The following is a 17,797-nucleotide window of genomic DNA, read 5'->3' as shown; positions in this document are numbered from 1 at the left end:
TCTACAGGGCAACTTGGCAAAATCTATCAAAATTAGAAATGGGGATACCCTTTGGACCAATAATTTCCCTTCTACAAATACACTTTTCCATATTTGTGCAAAGTGGTGTGTGGACTCCAACAGTGTTGGTACTAGCACAATATTTGAAGCAACTTAAAGGATGCTCCAGAGGGAATATAAGTAAATAGTACCTCTATACAACGGGATTCTATACAGCCATGGAAAAAGAATTTTAAAACTCATGCATGGGGATCCCTGGGTGGCGCAGCGGTTTAGCGCCTGCCTTTGGCCCAGGGCGCGATCCTGGAGACCCGGGATCGAGTCCCACATCGGGCTCCCGGTGCATGGAGCCTGCTTCTCCCTCTGCCTGTGTCTCTGCCTCTCTCTCTCTCACTGTGTGCCTATCATAAATAAATAAAAAAATTAAAAAAAATAAATAAAACTCATGCATGAATGTGAAAAGCTCCCCAAGACATATTGTGAAGTGTAGAAAAAGAAAAGGTAGAGTAGGATTTGTACTGTTTGTACAAGTTGGCAAGACACTTGGAGAGGGAACGTGCATATGAGTGTGTGTGTGTGTGTGTGTGTGTGTGTGTAAGAAAATATCCCTGAAAGGTAACATAAGGAATGGGTAATATCAATTGCCTACAGGGAAAGAAACCGTATGAACTATATGGCTGGGGTTAGGAGTGGGAAGAAGTGTTCACTGGATACCCTTTTATACTTAGAAAAAGTGAGATCATGTGCATCCATCATTTAAAAATAAATATTTTTAATAGAAATATAACTTGTCCGCACCACAGACTCAAAGATCATCTAACCAGAGCTGGGGAGGGAGGCAGTGGGAATTGTGATCTATAATTCTCTCACTAGATTTGGGGATGAAAATGGGAGCATGTTCGACTTCCTGGTAGTTTCCTTCCAGTGAATATCTTCCTACTTTCTCACAATGAAGGAAAGGGAGGAAATGCCCCCAGGCCAAACCAACCCTTGGTCGTTTCCAGTACCATTGGGAAGGCAGCAATGTATTTCTCTTCAATGTTTTCTGTTCTGCCTTGTAGAGGTTCTACATGCTTCAGTTCACTGTCTCCCATGGGTTTTTCCTTAGAACAGCCAACCCAGAACCAAAAATCCATCTGGGACGGCTGCCCCTTATCTAAGAAGGTCAAGGCCATTATTAGTTCCACAGTCCAGCAGAGAAAGAGATACAAGCTCCAAGTCCAACAGTCACGAATTCCATTGTGGAGTAGAGTTGGCCTCTGCATAAGCTGTCACTGGTCATTTTCACCAAGAGCATCTGAATTTTTGCACAAACCTTGGGCACAGGAGCCATAGTGACAAGTACAGTGTTGCTCACATGGGGTTCAACTCCCTGGGGCTGAGATCTGAGAGGGACCCTCCAAGTCCTTGGGGAAGGGGCCGAAGCCTCTTTGGTAAGCGACTCAGAAATTCAAGTGGTTGGTGAAAAACAGGTTCTGAGACACCACATAAACCTGGATTTCTATTTATTTGCCTCCCAAACTCTTATGTGGCACTTATTGTGGGACAAAACTGTTTTATGCACTTTATAAATATGAATTCACATAATCTTCAAAACAACCTTATCAGGCAGTTGCTATTAATATCCCCATTTTACAAATGAAGATAATGAGAAGCAGAGAGGTCAGTTCATTTGCTCAAAGTCACATAGCTTAGTAATTGATAGAGTTGGAATTCAAATGCAGGTATCCGGCTCCACACTACATATGGTTCAGCACTAGAATACTGGCAAAATGGTGAGATTTCAAAATCCGTTGCCTTGTGCACCTCCTGTTAAGGCTTTCCCTGTAAAAGGTAGGTTAAGTCCATGTAAAGATCAAGACTATTCTAGGGCTTCCAGATCTGCCCAGCCAATTAACTGAATTGGCATTAAAATGGTCTGGACAGATCTGGAAGCCCTAGAATGTTCTTGATTGTTCGCATGGAATTATTCTGCTCATTCAAGAAATTCTCCAGACATCTGACTTTGAAATCTCATCACATTCCCACTACTCCCATGGTTTAAAATGTAAATATTTGGGGAAAGACTTCCACCTCTTCCACCAACAGCCTAAGTAGATGCCAACATGTAAATAAATGAATGGTCTTGTAAGAAATGATCTAGGTGCTTGGACCTGTGAGACAAACATAGGACAGTTTTTATTTTGATTTTCAGTCTCTGAAATAGATGTGAGACCCAGAGAATGACTGCTACTGAGTAGGGCATGGAGCATGATTTCAGCCAAAAGATGTGGCCAGTAAAGAGTTAATTTGGGCTTTTCCAGGTAGTCTGTAGTCGCTCTTCTTTTACTCTCCTTCTAAACACCGAAAAATCCAGACGAAAGTAGCTGTTTTCTTGTGCCAGTCACCATCTTTCGTGTTCATCTCACCTCCTTGCTCTTTCACAAACATGGGGGAGCAGTGACGTCCATTCCCCATAACCCTAGGACATGCTAGATGTCGTGGCCATGGATTCTCACTTCCCCGCCATAAAGCAGCTTCCAGAAGACCTGCTCTGGCGGGGCTGGAGAACACTGCCTGCAAGGGCTATTTTACGGGGCTGTGTTCTGTGACAGCATGATCCATCGGCTGCTCGGTGCAAGACAATATAGTAAAAAGAATTGGCCCCTGCTGGTGCTTAAAAGGTGCTGGAAGGGGAGTGTTAATTTATTGCTAATATACACTGTCTTAAAAATAGAAAGAAAAATGTCTTTTGTTCCCATTTTGCCTTTTGGTGCCTTCAAAAACCAGGGCAGGGGGGCGGCGAGATCGAATGGCCATCATTAGAGGTCAGGGTTTGGTCACAACTTAAATCCGTATGGTTGGCTGAGAGGTAGGGAAAGAAATCCTTTGTTCTGTGCACGTGTGGAAGCTTCCTGACGGAGCTGTCCTCCGCAGAGGCCAGGACACACCTGCCCCACTGGTGTTGGGGACATTTGTCTCCTGGAGCTGGACTTGCAGAATCTGCCTTTGCACCTCTGGCCGGCCCACCCGATGCAACCCTGTTGCACTCCAGGAACCAGTGCCTGCTGGGGACAGGCTTGGGGTCCCCGAGAGCTCACTTCAGGGCTCTGGAAACGGAGGCCACGAAAGAAAAATAGCCCTTTGGAGAGGCTCCCAACAAATAGCCTTTGGCTGGAAGACTTGTGGGCTTGAAGTGGTCAGATGGGAATAATATTTAAGGGAAATGCAAGGAGGCTTTTCCGAGCTTTGAAGAGTTGCTTTTCCCCCCCTGCACTTGGGTATTTTTAAAAGCTGCTTATGGGTGTCCAGACCCTGAGAAACAAACATACTTAAAAGGGAAGATCAACAGAATGAGAAGGCTCACCGTGTCTTACTGAGACATACAAGCCCGCTGTGCACTTTGAGGCCTGTGGGGCTCGGTCACCATTTGCTTTCTTCCGTGTTTGGCAGTGCCAGCCCCTAAACCATCCCTCATTTTGAGGAAGCCAGTAGACCCTCTGGGGATTGGGCTTGGCTGCCGTTGGTATAAGTTTCAGTGATTAAGTAATTTAATTAACGTACTTGGAGTTTCTACCGTCTTTAATATAATCTACCTCTAAAAAACTCCTATGAATTAAGGCAAATGTTTATGTGGAAGAAGCCTAAAATTGCCTCCCTGACCAACTTGGAGGAGGGGAAATGACAGTAGCCTGCATCTAGCTACCGATACTGCTCTTTAGGGAATTCCCAAAATATATGATTCTTTTTTTCCTCCAGAAAAATTGACAACAGACCCCCTTACCAATGGGATATTTTCCAGGACCCCCAGCGGATACCTGAAACCATGGGTGGTATTGGACCCTATGTATACTATGTTTTTTTCCTATCCATACCGACCTATGATGCGTTTAATTTAAAAATTAGGCACAGTAAGGGATGCACAGTGATAACTAATAAAAGAGAACAGTTATGACAATTACTAAAATAAAAGTTAGTGAATGTGGCCTCTCTCTCAGAATATCTGTACTCATCCTTCTCGTAGTGGTGATGGGAAGTGATAAAACCTCTACCTGATGAGATGAGGTGAGGTGAGGTGAGGGGCATCGACACTGTGACACAGTGTTAGGCTGCTACTGACCTTCTGAGCACAGGTTAGAAGGATTGTCTGCTTCCTCAGTTGACCGCAGTTGACGTGGGTGGCCATGGCGGGCTGCAACCCTGGGCAGTGAAGCCATGGCTGAAGGGGCAGTGCTGGTAAGTCTATTTTTCTTCATCTGGTTCCCTTGCCCTTCTCTCTCCTCTCCCATCCCTTCCAATTGATCTAAATCTGTTGGAAATGGGTGAGCCCAAACCATAAATGAAAAAAAAAGAGGGCAGGTAGATGGAGTCGTGGGTGAGGCAATGGGGAGAAGGAGCTGTCTTTCCTCCCAGGCCTGGAAGCTCCAAGAAGACAGTTAATTTCTTGGCTCTAAGTGTCCCTTCCCCCGGCCTGCCTGCCTGCGAGTGACCCACTTTCAATTCACTCATGTTGTGTGTTCTCTCTGCCTCGGGCAGAAAGGTCACCCACCCAGCTTTGTGTGCCAGGAAGAGAGATTAGTCAGGGCCTCCGCCAGAGGTCTCCCTATGAGCGGACCCTTGGCTCTCCATTTGGGGTGCGTCCCCTGGCTTTGCCTTCACCCTGTGTCTTATGAACGAAAGGCATCGCTGGTAGCCTGAGGCTGAGTCAGAAAGCTGTGTGTTCCGTCCTTTGGGGAGGCAGAGGGGTAGGGGTGGGATGAGGGTTTAAGGTGAAAAATGATACCACCAAAAAATAAAAATAAATATGGAATAAAAACTATAATTAGATTTGTTATTTTTATGTGCTACAATCAGAAACCACAGCTAAAACCTTCCTCCTCTGGTAAATAAAAATGTGATTGTCGATCACTGCTGGGAGAAATACTTTCTTTTTTTTCTGCATTACATTTCATAAAATGTCTGGGTGCCCTTTGGGTCTTAAATTGCAGCCAGACTAACACGGCCCCAGTTGTACAAGCCGGTTCTCCTTCTCTTCTTGTTCCCCTACCTTCCCGCAGAAAGAAGGTGGTCCAGATCTCCTGCCAATTCAGGTACGACATTAATCAAAAACCCCGTGGAAATGAGAAAATCATTCCAGTGGCAGGCAAGTCTTAGAGCTGTGAGCCAGGACGTCCAAGTTTGCCTCTAAACTAACATGAAAACAGAAAACCTTGTTTAATCAGAACCTAATACCAGACCCAGGCCCATCCTCATGGGTAAATATATTAAGTCGTGTTTGGCATCAGTGTCACTCACCGCCCTGACCATCCCCACCCTGGAAAGAGCAATCTGGATTTAGAAACTGTTTAGTTTATACAGATTATATATAACTTCCATTTCATATATTTACGTTTGCTATTTCTGTGCCTCTTGTACTCATAATTGGGGACACACATGGCACTCAGAAAGGAGTTCTTAAAGATTCATCAAAGCAGAGGAAGAGGCACAAAGAAAATGGTAAAACAGCTTCCCACCAAGATGATAAATTGGGTTGGTAGAAGAGTCTTAGCTTTATTTTCCCATTTTTGCCCTATGATACACATGAGATGTGTAGCTAATTATAATCACTCCGAAGCTTATGGCAATGAAAGGGACAGAATGTTTGAAGCCCCTTGGTCCTGGCTGCCCTTAGCAACCACACTTAAAGGGCTCCAGTGTGGAGCATTTGACAACTGTGACCAGGGCCAGCCCATGAAATGAGCTAGTGGGATTTTTGGCCACCAAAGTATTTCTGTGGGGAAAAACTCAATGCTGAGCCAGGACAACTGGTCAGCCACGGCTCTGTTTCTCTCTGGGATGCCGAGTAGGTCATAGTAACCTCGATATAACTTGGAGTCCTCATCTGTAAATGCAGCAGGATTCTATTTAAGGAGCTACTAAGTTCCTTGCGTTGGAATTATTCTAGCATTTTGGAGTAGAAAAACATTTTCGTTGACCTAGTTTTTCTTCTGGGGAGATGTAAATAAAGTTAAATGTGACAATTCAGATGATCTCTCTCTGGGACTCGAATATGATGTCAAGGGGACGAGCTAGTGAGTAGTTTTAACCTTTTGTGGATCACAGGTTCCTCTGAGAATCTGATGAAAATTCTGGATCCTCTACTCAGTAAAACACACACATGCCTGTGTATGCTCACATTGTATGGTGCTCCAAGGGTGGAGGGTTCCAGACTCCAGTTAAGAAGCACCAGATAGGAGATTTTAAGGCCTCACTGAAGCACTAATATTCTGTAGCTCCATCATACAGCTCTAGGCTATGAAATCATTTTAGAGTTTACTAGTTTATTGGGCACTTTAGCTTCCCAGATCATCTCAGGCCAGAGGTGAGGGACAGCCCTCAAAACACCTATTCACCTTCTCTCCAAGGTCTTTCCCACTTTACCTTCCTCCTGAGTCACATGCCAGTAACATTATTTATAATCACAAATACGTATTAGCACAAACTATGCACTGGACACATAAACTTTATTTTATTTTATTTATTTATTCATGAGAGACATAGAGAGAGGCAGAGACACAGGCAGAGGGAGAAGCGGACTCCTTGCAGGGAGCCCGGTGTGGGACTCGATCCCAGGTCCCCAGGATCATGCCCTGAGCCAAAGGCAGATGCTCAACCGCTGAGCCACCCAGGCGTCCCGTGGACACATGAATTTTAAAAACTAATTGTATTTAATACTTACAAAAAGCTCATGACATAACTAATATTGTCATTCCTGTATTGCAGATGAGAAAACCAAGGCACAGGAAGGTTAAATAGTCAAATTAGTGAATGGCACATCTGGGTTTAGAGTTATCAGTCTGGCTCTGGAGTCTGTGCTGTTAAGCAGTATGCCTGTTTTTTTTTTGTTTTGTTTTTTTTAAGATTTTATTTATTTGAGAGGGAAAAAGAGAGAGAACAAGTGAGAGCACAAGAGCAGGGGGAGGGAGAAACAGAATCCCTGCTGAGAAGGGAGCCCCATGTAGGGCTCAATCCCAGGACCCTGGGATCATGACCTGAGCCGAAGGCAGACCCTTAACCGACTGAGCCACCCAGGCGCCCCTGCCTGTTTCAAAAGTATTTGGGTAATGGAGGTTTAAAAACAAAAAGCATTCTGTGAAAATTCATCAATACTTATAATTTGTACATATTTCTGTATGTGTGTTATACTTCAATTTAAAAAATTACTTTAAAAATCTGTATCAGTTGGGAATAGTTTTGGCAGCAAGAAACCATCTCATAAATAGTAGCTTAAATCAAAGGGGTATTTATTATTTAATAAGGAGGTGGGTGGTCCCAGAGTTGATATGGCATTCCAATGACCCAGGCTCTTTCTACTTTTTTCAGTGTTCTGGTCATGGTCATGAGATGGCTACTGAGTCTCCAACTACCACACCTGCATAGGAAGGGATGGATGGTAAAGGAGGTCTCCTCACGTACTTCTCCCCTCTCCATTTGCAAAGCCTCCCAGCAGACTTTCCCATTAGTCTCATGGCTGACACTGAGGTAAAATGGCCACCTTTGTATAAGGAAACCGGAGAAGTGAGTCTCTGATTTTTCCAGCCTCTTTGGGCTACGGTGGAAAAGGAAGAAGGGATGAGAATGAACACTGAGTATCTCTCAACAGTGCTTGCTACACAGTCTCACAACCACACTTCTACATTGAGAGAGGACAAGAGGCATAGAAGTGAAGGGAAAGCCTTCTCTGAGATCAAAGGTAGCCAATTACTATTTTTCTCTAGATCACACACACACACATGCACATGCACACACACAGCCTCACACTGATCCCTTCAGAAGAGAGTGTAGAAGAGAACAGATAGTGAAAACTGTTTGAAACTGCAGATTTAAAAGTCTCTCCCATCAAATTGAAGGGATGGCCTCTTAACCAATGGCTTAATTTGAATCTTTGAAAAATGACCATTTCATTATCTTCCTTAATGGAGTATACATCAAATTTAGTGTGTTTCCCTGACACTAGGCTAGATTTAGCCAGATGGTGCAAGTTTTCCAATCTCCTACTATTTCTTATGCATTCTTAGCAGTTTAAATGCCTAAAGGGAGTGCCATTCTGGTAGGAGGAGAAGAGCAGTTGGTTAAGTGGTCTTGCCCTCAGCTTTGTGCCTGGGTGGCAATGATCCTTCCCCTGTTCACAGTATCTACTAAACTCCTTAAAATTCATGTCTGGGGATCCCTGGGTGGCGCAGCGGTTTAGCGCCTGCCTTTGGCCCAGGGTGGGATCCTGGAGACCCGGGATCAAATCCCACGTCGGGCTCCCGGTGCATGGAGCTTGCTTCTCCCTCTGCCTATGTCTCTGCCTCTCTCTCTCTGTGTGTGACTATCATAAATAAATAAAAAAAAATTTTTAAAAATTCATGTTTGGGTGGAGGGAAACCATTTTTTTCTGCAGCTTTCAAGAAACCTGTCACCACAGTATTTGGTTTGTAGGGTTTGGTCCTAGTTTAAGTTCACCCAGAAGAAGATGTGAAGATAAGGATTCTGGGAAATGTAGTTTCTTTGGGTGATGAAACTCTGGTAGAGGAGTGAGAGGGAACCGAGACAGGGAAGGGAAGGCAGTGAACAAAGAGTGTATTATCCAGTAAATCACCATGTTGGTTGAGTGGAACTTGATCTCACTGGGAAATTCTGGGGGAGAGAGTATAAAATACATGCTTCAGGGTTCTTCCACCTGAAGGTGAGAGAATTGGGGTATTTATACACCACTCCCCAGTATTTTTGGAGGATGGCTCCTTCCAAATGATGTTAATTCCCTGGCACTTCTGTCCTGCCATGTAGGCAGACAAATCTGGCCTCAATGGGTAGAGATAGTCCTCAGACCAAGAAATGTAGGTGTTGGCATTGGAAGTGGGGAGGTAAGGGGATGCAGGTTCTTAGAATAACAGGTTAGACCTGAGGGAGATATTAAATGTCATAAAATCCAGAACTCTCTGTTCTTCCTCCTCCCCATTTTATAATCAAAGTAACTGTGGTCCAGGCAGGTAAAGTCTCATACCTACACAGTGGCTGGGCTGCAGTGACAGCCCAGTCCTTTCACCTTTTCATCTTAGAGTCTTTCATCCCTGCCATGTTATTACCAAACCAGGGGGATACCTAAAATAATAAAACATTATAGTCATAAAATCTAGAAAATAATTTTGGTGTTAGTAATAGTGTGTGAATATTAAGAAAATACAATTGTTCAAATTAATAAATTGGTTGTGGGGCAAAGTAAAAATAATCATGATCTTCCCACAGCTGTGAGCAAGGCTATCTTCAGTTCTGGTTCCTTCTGCTCTGCACTTTGGATAATCTCTGAGGTCTTCTCTTTAAGTCAATTTGACTTTTAAATATAAGACATCATGTGATGTCATCAGCCCCATCCTCTTGCAACACCCCCAGTGCTTCTTAAAAATGCAACAAGGAAGGAATTTGCAAGGCTTCCTAGTCCCACAGGGAACTGAAAAACTCTGCAGGTGAAGCTCTAAGATACGAGAGTGTTTAGAGAAACCTTAGGGAAGAAGAAGGCTCAGCTTCACAAGGAGGTCTGAAGTGAACCACTTGGCCAGTGTTTCTCTCCAGATGCTTTAGTCTCTGACCTAAAGGCTGCACTTCACACATTGTGGGGTGGGGGAGGGGGGGCTCCTAGGGTTCTTCTGGGTCTCTGCTCTGTTCTGATTTTCCTACCTTTACTCTAATCTTCTTATCTGACTTACCCATTTCTTCTTCTTCTCTTCTTAATTCTGGGTCAGAGATCAAAAGAATTGGAGCAGGAGCAAAGTGAATGTCATAATTTTATGAACGTGTTCAAATTTGCCTCTCACTGTTATGTAGGTTTTGATATCTTTGTACCCAGAGACTCATGGCTGGATTTTCCAACTGAAACTCTTTAGAAAACTCTTCTGCAGCTTCTTTCTTTTGCTTGAATAGCAAAATAACATGCATAAGGTAAAGTCTAAACATTTCAGGTATGTAGCGCACTAAATTTTAACAAAGTGAGCACAGCCATGTAACTACCACCTAGATTAAGGTGTGCATTCCCAGCACCCAGAAGCCTACTTCGTATCTCCTCCCAGTCATTACCAACATTCCAAAAGTAAAGATAATCTTTCACCATAGATTAGTTTTGCATATTTTAAAACTTTATGCAGATGGAGTCACACAACTTACACTTTTTTATGTCTGGCTTCTTTTGTTTAAGTTAGTTGTGTGAAGCTTTTCGACAGTGTTGTGAGTAGCAGTAATTTATTTCTTTTTTCATTGCTGTATAGTATTCAGTTGTATGAATCAACAAGTGATCTATCCTTTGGGTCATTTGCAGCATCTTAGTACTGAATTTCACTGGGATGTGATGGGATCATAATTATATTTAGATTATTTACGCCTAAAGACATGGATCAGCTGATTGACAATGTTTAATCAAGTCTCTTGAGCTAACATGTGCATGGAGATTGTGTGTGTCAAACCCTGACCTAAGTACTTTATAAATATGAACTCACTTGACTTTCATACCAACACTTAAGGTAGGTCACTATTATTACTCACATTAAACAGACCCAGGAGCTCAGGGTGCTTGCCTAAGGTCACATAGCTAATATCCAGAAAAGAAGAACGTTCTGGCCAATGGAACTGGCTTAGATCATGTTCTTTATTGTGTCTTTTGTATATGCTTCTATTACAGCACCCAGAAACTGTAGTATATGTCTTTATTTACCTTTCTGCTCTTCTAGACTATGAGCTTGAGCACAGCATCTGTGTCTCATTTTTACCAATGTTGCTTTAGTGAATGAGCCAGGGGCTTTGCTGTAAGTTAAGTGTTTGCATGAGGAATGAGTTAGTATAGGGCAATGAGCTCATGGGCACCTTTTCTTCAAGTACTTAAGATCTCCCTGTATTTTCCTGGTGAGGACTGGGAGAGCAGGATCTGCAAGGAGACAGGAAGGGAAGGAGGAAATGGAAGAAAAGGTAGGATGTGTTGTCCATCGCTTGCACTTTAATCATACAAACTGCTCAGAACAGTTTTTATAACTTAAACCAGAGGAGAGAGTGGATAGAAAGAGCCTAAAGTGGGGTGCCCGGGTGGCTCAGTTGGTTGGGCATCCAACTCTTGGTTTCAGCTCAGGTCATGATCTCAGGGTCATGAGATGGAGCCCCGTATGGAGCTCTGTGCTCAACAGGGAGTTTGTTTGATGATTTTCTCTCCCTCTGTACCTCCCTCTGCTTGCATTTTCTCTCTCAAATAAATAAATAAATCTTTTAAAAAAGCAAGAGCCTAAAGCTATGCTGTCCAATAGAAACATAGTATGAGACACATGTGTGATTTTAATTTTCAAGAAGCCACATTTACAAAAGTGAAAAAGAAACAGGGAAACTAATTGTGATTATGTATTTTATTTAGTCCAAGATATCCAAAACAGTATCATTACGACATGTGATCAATGTAAGAATTATTGAAGACATATCTTAGATTCTTTCTTACTTGGTCTTTGGAATCTATGACACTTCTTAACTTGGATCAGGCATATTTTTAAAAGATTTATATATTTATTTGAGAGAGAGAGAGAGTATGGGGGGAGGGGCAGAGGGAGAGGGAGAGAGAAACCCAAGCTGACTTCAGGCGGAGCACAGAGCCAGACGTGGGTCTCAATCTCAAGACCCTGAGATCATGACCTGAGCTGAAACCAAGTGTTAGAGGCTCAGCTGACTGTGCCATCCAGGCATATATTTTTTTAAGATTTTATTTCTTTATTTGAGAGAGAGAGAGAGAGAGAATGTACACACTGGGGTTGGGGGCAAGGGGCGGAGGGAGAAGGAGAAAGACTCTTCAGCAGACTCTGCACGGAGTGTGGAGCCCAACGCCGGGCTTGATCCCAGGACCCTGAGGTCACGACCTGAATGGAAATCAGGAGTCGGATGCTTAACTGGCTGCACCACCCAGGCGCCCCAGGCATATATTTCTTTTTAAAAGATTGTATTTTTAAGTTATCTGTGCACCCAACACAGAGCTTGAACCCACAGGCCCACGATCAAGAGTCCCATACGTCATCGACTAAGCCAGCCAGGTGCCCCAGGGCGGGCATATTCAAGTGCTCAACAGCCACCTGTGACTAGCGACTACTGCACCTGGAGTCTTCCTAACTCACAGTGTGGTCCTTGCAACGCAGCATCCCAGCATCCCAGCCGGAAGTTTGCTGGAAATCTCAGACTCTCAGGCCCCACCTCACCCCTACTGAATCAAAGTCTGCCCTTAAAGAGCTCCTGGAGTGATTTGTTTGCACATCAAAGTTTGAGAAGCCGACCTAGCGATCAACTGCCCTGAGAGGGTATTTTCTAATGAATGGTGGATAATAGCTCCCTAACCCTGAAATCACAACCGCAGGGTCTCTCATTAAACACTTCATTTGTTAACTTCCCTCTCTCTCTCTTCCCTCCCTCCCTTCTTCATTTCCTTCCTTCCTTTCTTGCTTCCTTCCCTTGACTGGTTCCCACATTAAAAAGAAGACTCTTTCCCATCAATACGGCCGGTGCCAAGCTATGAAATGCTGCCAGCGCATCCTTTGTGAATGAAGGGAAGCGGGTTCAGTGGCAGCCCTATCTTTCTGCCACTGTCCCGTATTAAATGTCCTTCAATTAGTATGTGCTGCGGGTCCCCTGCAAGACCCCCCGCTGGTTTATGTCACTTGCGCATTAACCCCATTGGTTACCAAACATCCCTATTATTAAGCCATTAAAAGCCAGGCTTGTTCACCTGCCAGCCCTTTAGTTTCCTTTCCCATCTCCTGGAGGATTTTCCCAGATGGGATTTTAGTGATTCTCTCCGCATCCCTCTTCTTTATCTTGCACGCGTTTATTTCCGCTGTAGCCCCCCCTCTTCTTTCTCTCCCTTTCTCTTTCTCTGTCCCCTTCTTCCTCCCCCTGCACAGTGTGCTGTCTTTCCGCAATTTTTTAATACCACCCTCTCTCCCCAGGAGAAGGTAATTACTTGGTCGAGAACAGGTTGGTTATAGCTGTGTGCGCACTCACCAAGCCGAAGCCTCGTCAGCAAGGCTGTTTCCAGCCCCTGCTGGCTCAAGCGACATTTGGCAAGTCATCGCTTTCCAACCCCATCCAATTGTTTCTGCCAGTTTGATGAAATTGCAGAGCGGGTTGCAGTATTGGCAATTTGAAAGTGGATATTGCATAGGGTTATAGACTCATATTTTGAAGACCTGTTTTTGTATATCTTGTCCACCTTACCTGTATGTTTTTAAAGAACAATGTGACGTGATTTTAGCAATGTATGTATCGTATTAAGCTTGAAGTTTTAGAGGGCAAATTTGGGATGAAGATAGAAATGCTCAGCCTGTGGGAATGCGCTTTATTTTCAAGTTGACATTTCAGCAAGAGGGCAATGGAAGCCTCCCATTTTGCACTCCTTGTTCCGGTATCTCATGTTTCTGATAGCAGGAAACAGCCAGCTAGGCTGCTGAGCCAAATCCACCAGCCTCCTGTTTTTGTATGGTCAGTAAAGCTAACAATGGTTTTTATATTTTTAAACGGTTGGAAAAAACCCTCAAAAGACAAATACCTCATGACTTCTAAAAACTCTATGAAATTCAAATTTCAGTGTCCATAAATCAAGTTTCCTTGGCACACAGCTACACCATTCATTTATGTATTGTCTGGGGCTACTTTCACACCACAATGGCAGAGTTGAGTGGTCACAACAGATGGTATGGCCTGTGATGGCCAAAATATCTTAGGCTTTATAGACAAAACTTACCAACCCCCTGATCATAGGGCACTGGTTCTCAACTTGAGCTACATCTTGGGGAACTGTAAAAAAAAAAATACAGATGCATGTGTCCTGCCCCTAAAGATACTGATTTAATTGTTTGGAGTGTATCCTAGGAATTGGTCATTTAAAAAACTCTAGGTGGTTCTCCTTTGTAGCCAAGGTTTAGAGCTACATTAGCCAGTATAAGGAGATGTAAAACTTGATTCACTCATGATGATTTGAGGACCTAAAAAAATATGTGCTCCCTACACAACATGGAAATACTAACTTCATTTCCTTTCATTGCTCTTTTCAAGCTGTTTCTAATTCTTGCTTGCTTGCCTAATTCTGATTTCATGTCTTTCCCTATCTGAATGTCTTTTTGGCACACATGTTTCTAAGCACCATTGAAGAAAAGTAAGGGAAGCATGGTTGAATGATGGTTGCTTCTAATTTTAGTACCACCTCCTTGGGACCTCGATTAATGATTCATGGCTCCTGTGGGTGGAGAAGGCCACGGTAGTTGGTGAATTCATAGCTGAGAAAGTCCCTTCTTTTTTTTTTTTTTTAAGATTTTATTTATTTATTTGAAAGAGGGAGGGAGAAGGGAGGAAGGAGTAGAGGGAGACAAAGAGAATGTCAAGCAGACTCCCCACTGAGCACAGAGCCCAACACAGGGCTTAATCCCACAATCCTGAGATCATGACCTGGGCTGAAATCAAAAGTTGGACGCTTAAGCAACCGAGTCATCCAGGTGTCCCAGAAGTCCCTTTTTTCTGGACCACCTAGCAACATTCTTTCTACTCACCCCTCTTTGAAGATGAAGCTTAAGAATTGACTTCTTACAAAATCCTTTCTGCCTGCCCCCCCTCCTCGCTCCACATCTGGTAGAACTGTCCCCTCCAGCCTTTGTACCCCCCACAACTCCCACGGGCTTTTCCTGCGGCAGCTGGGACACCAGTTGGCATTTACTTACTGGTTTACATGCCTGTCTTCCTCCACTAGAGTGTTGTTTGTTCAGGGGTAGGGCCATGTCTTATTCATCTCTGTGGCCCTTGCTCCCAGCGTCATGCTTATTATCCAGCAAGTGCTCAATAAATATTTTATGATGAAAGAAGGAAGGAAGAAGCAAAGCTTTGTTTTCTCAGGGCATCATGGTGTTTCCGGAGATGCTGTTACTAATACTGTAAGCTGCAGGTTGGAGACATAATGTGTTCTTAGAGATAGCGTCTTAAGGCAAATCACTGATAGATGAACTTCTGGCTTTGGCATAAAGCTTTGGTTGCAAGGCAAGTCATAGGGCTCTTTATTGAACAATATGAAATTAAATGGAATTAGCCACCACACTGAAGACAGTCAGGACAGTCAGGACTACTCCAGGGAAGGGCTGACCAGGGGTCCAGAGTGTCCCCGCTGGAAAGTCTGCTTTACTCTGGAGAAATTCTTAGCAATTATCTCTGAAGAATTCAGCTAGAGACTTGCTCATCCTTTGGTTTGAACCAAAGGATTCAGTTCAATCTGGAACCCTCTGGATTCCAGCTCAAATGGCCAACTTGCCCTGTCTCTGAATCTTCACTTCATCTCTCTTTCCTTTATTCTCTCTCTTCTCCACTGGTCTAAAAACTATATGAGGGGAGAGAGTATGTCTCTTAATTTTCTACTGTAAACCTGTACATAACATGGTGCCTAACACATACTGTGTATGTGATACATAATTGTTGAGTGAATGAATGAAGAATGAATCTGCAGGACCCCAAGCTCCATTTCCTTCATCTACTGTGGTGGGTCATGATTTCAACTGTCCAACATCCAGACCGATTCAACTGATGAGCCCAAAGCTCAAGTGTTCTTAACCTCAGATCCATTGACAGGTAGAATTTAGGGTGTCTGTGACTGGGCATGGAAAATATACCTCTTTATCTCACTAACCTTTAACTGAAATATAGCTTTTCTTTCAATAATTTATGTGGGCAACAAACAACAGTAGTATATTAGTAGGATCTGTGATTTTTGTCACCAGTTGAATCCTTTACACTTGTCAGCAATTTGGAATTATTGTAGTAATTACATGTGCCACTAGATTTTGTTATTTAATGTGTTAATAAAGAAGCACACATACTACTATGCCATAAATTTATTGAATGACCAAATTAATCTTAATTAACCTAAATGAATGCATGAAAACTTTAATAATGTCATTTCCAAGTAACTGGACTCCTTTGTGATCCTCCATATATTAGTTTATACATTTAAAAGCATTCCTAGAAGGGGTCCCTAGGCTTTATTTACCACATTGCCAAAGGAGTCCCCGGCACAAACAAGTCCCTTATCTAGTGCAAGTTACAAAGGTGGATCCAGTTTGTAAAAATGCATCAAGGAATGTATATATTTTTATTTTTATTTATTTTTTAAAAGATTTTTATTTATTTATTCTTTTTTTCATATTTTTAAGTATATTATACTTAAATAAAATGTTTTTTTTTAATTGGTCTAAACCAATCATGGCAATCCCATGTCAGTAATTAATTTACTAAAACGTGTATGTCCCAATCTGGGCCAATGAGGTTTAAGAGGAAATTCTGCTGAGGTGCCTGGATGGCTCAGTCAGTTAAGCATCTGACTCTTGATTTTGGCTCAGGTCACGATCTCAGGGTTGTGAGACTGAACCCCAGGTTGGGCTCTGCTCAGCAGGGAGTCTGCTGGAGATGTTCTCCCCCTACCCTCTCTCTTTCTCAAATAAATAAATCTTTAAAACAAGAGAGGAAATCTTGCCAGGGGGATTGGAGAGGAGACTTGGAGAGAGAAGCCCCCCTTGGTTTGCCCTTTGTTGTGTCTGCTGGTTGCACCTGGAGTCGCGATGGCCATCTCACAGAGGAGAACAGAGCCAAATGGAACTGGAGATGCAGCATCATGTGCTTGGAGTCTGCTCTGCCTCTTGACACTTATAATTGGACTAATATCTTTTCTCATTGTTTAAATCAATTTGAGACCAACTTTCTGTTACTTGCAGGCTAGTGCATCCTTACTGATACATAGATATGAACACAGAAAGGTGGATTACCTTCTTTAAGTCCTGCTCTTTGATTTAGACTATGCTGTCCAAAAGTATCTGACTTCTTATTGTGTCTGCTTGAAACCCCAGGACACAATTACACTGTCATTATGCAGTCGGAGCATGAATATGCTATGATCTTCTCTTGGTAAATGTCTGGACAGCTGCTAGCTAGTTGGTACACACGTTGACTCTAATGTTGTGGGTTGTTTACCCCAGCCTTTGAGTCCTGGTGAGGGAAGTCAAAGTGCCTCAGTTCTACTCATAGCATGTATGGAGAACATGAGCACAAGCTTGATTACTACTCATGAAATTAATAAGAATGTTTTCCTCTGATGCTGGGTACATAATACTTTGCAAGCATACCTCTTTTATTTAGGCCCATGGCGTCAGCAGGATGGACACATGTCATGGTTGTTGTCCTGCCATGTAGCTCTGCAGCCACTGATGAAACCAGAAGTAGCATGATAAATAGTACAGGAAAGCCCATGTGGGCACAGCCCCAAAGGCCTGCCTTTTGGAAGTGCTTCCCATGCAAAAAGAACTGTGTTGGAAAAAGTAGGGGTTGGGGCGTCTGGGTGGCTCAGTTAAGCATCTGACTCTTAGTTTCAGCTCAGGTCATGATCTGAGGGTGGTAAGATCAAGCCCCACATTGAGCTTCATGCTTAGCATGGAATTTGCTTGTCCCTCTCCCTCCCCCTCTACTTTTCCCCCCTGCCCTCCCCTGCCCACTTTTATACACATTCTCTCTCTCTCTCTCTCTCTCTCTCTCTCTTTTTTCTCTCCCAAATAAATAAATACATAGATTTAAAAATCTTTTTTTCTTAAAGTATGGGCTGAAGCCAGACAGCCGAAGTCTGCCATCAGGAAGTGTGTCAGAGTCCAGCTGATCAAGAATGGCAAAAAAAAAAAAAAAAAAAAAGTCACCGCCTTTGTATTTAATGATGGTTGCTTGAATTTTATTGAGGAAAATGATGAGGTTCTGGTTGCTGGTTTTG

General features: G+C 43.2%; 1 protein-coding gene across 10 annotated transcripts in view; it reads left to right on the top strand.

Moving 5' to 3' along the window:
• The window catches only part of RAI2 (retinoic acid induced 2), a 388,271-nt gene that overhangs the window by 149,321 nt on the left and 221,153 nt on the right, over positions 1-17,797 (top strand). The window lies entirely within an intron of this gene.

Source organism: Canis lupus, chromosome X, assembly GCF_003254725.2.
Source record: "Canis lupus dingo isolate Sandy chromosome X, ASM325472v2, whole genome shotgun sequence".
In the NCBI taxonomy this organism is placed as follows: Eukaryota; Metazoa; Chordata; class Mammalia; order Carnivora; family Canidae; genus Canis; species Canis lupus.
This window is presented reverse-complemented; position numbering and strand designations above follow the sequence as displayed.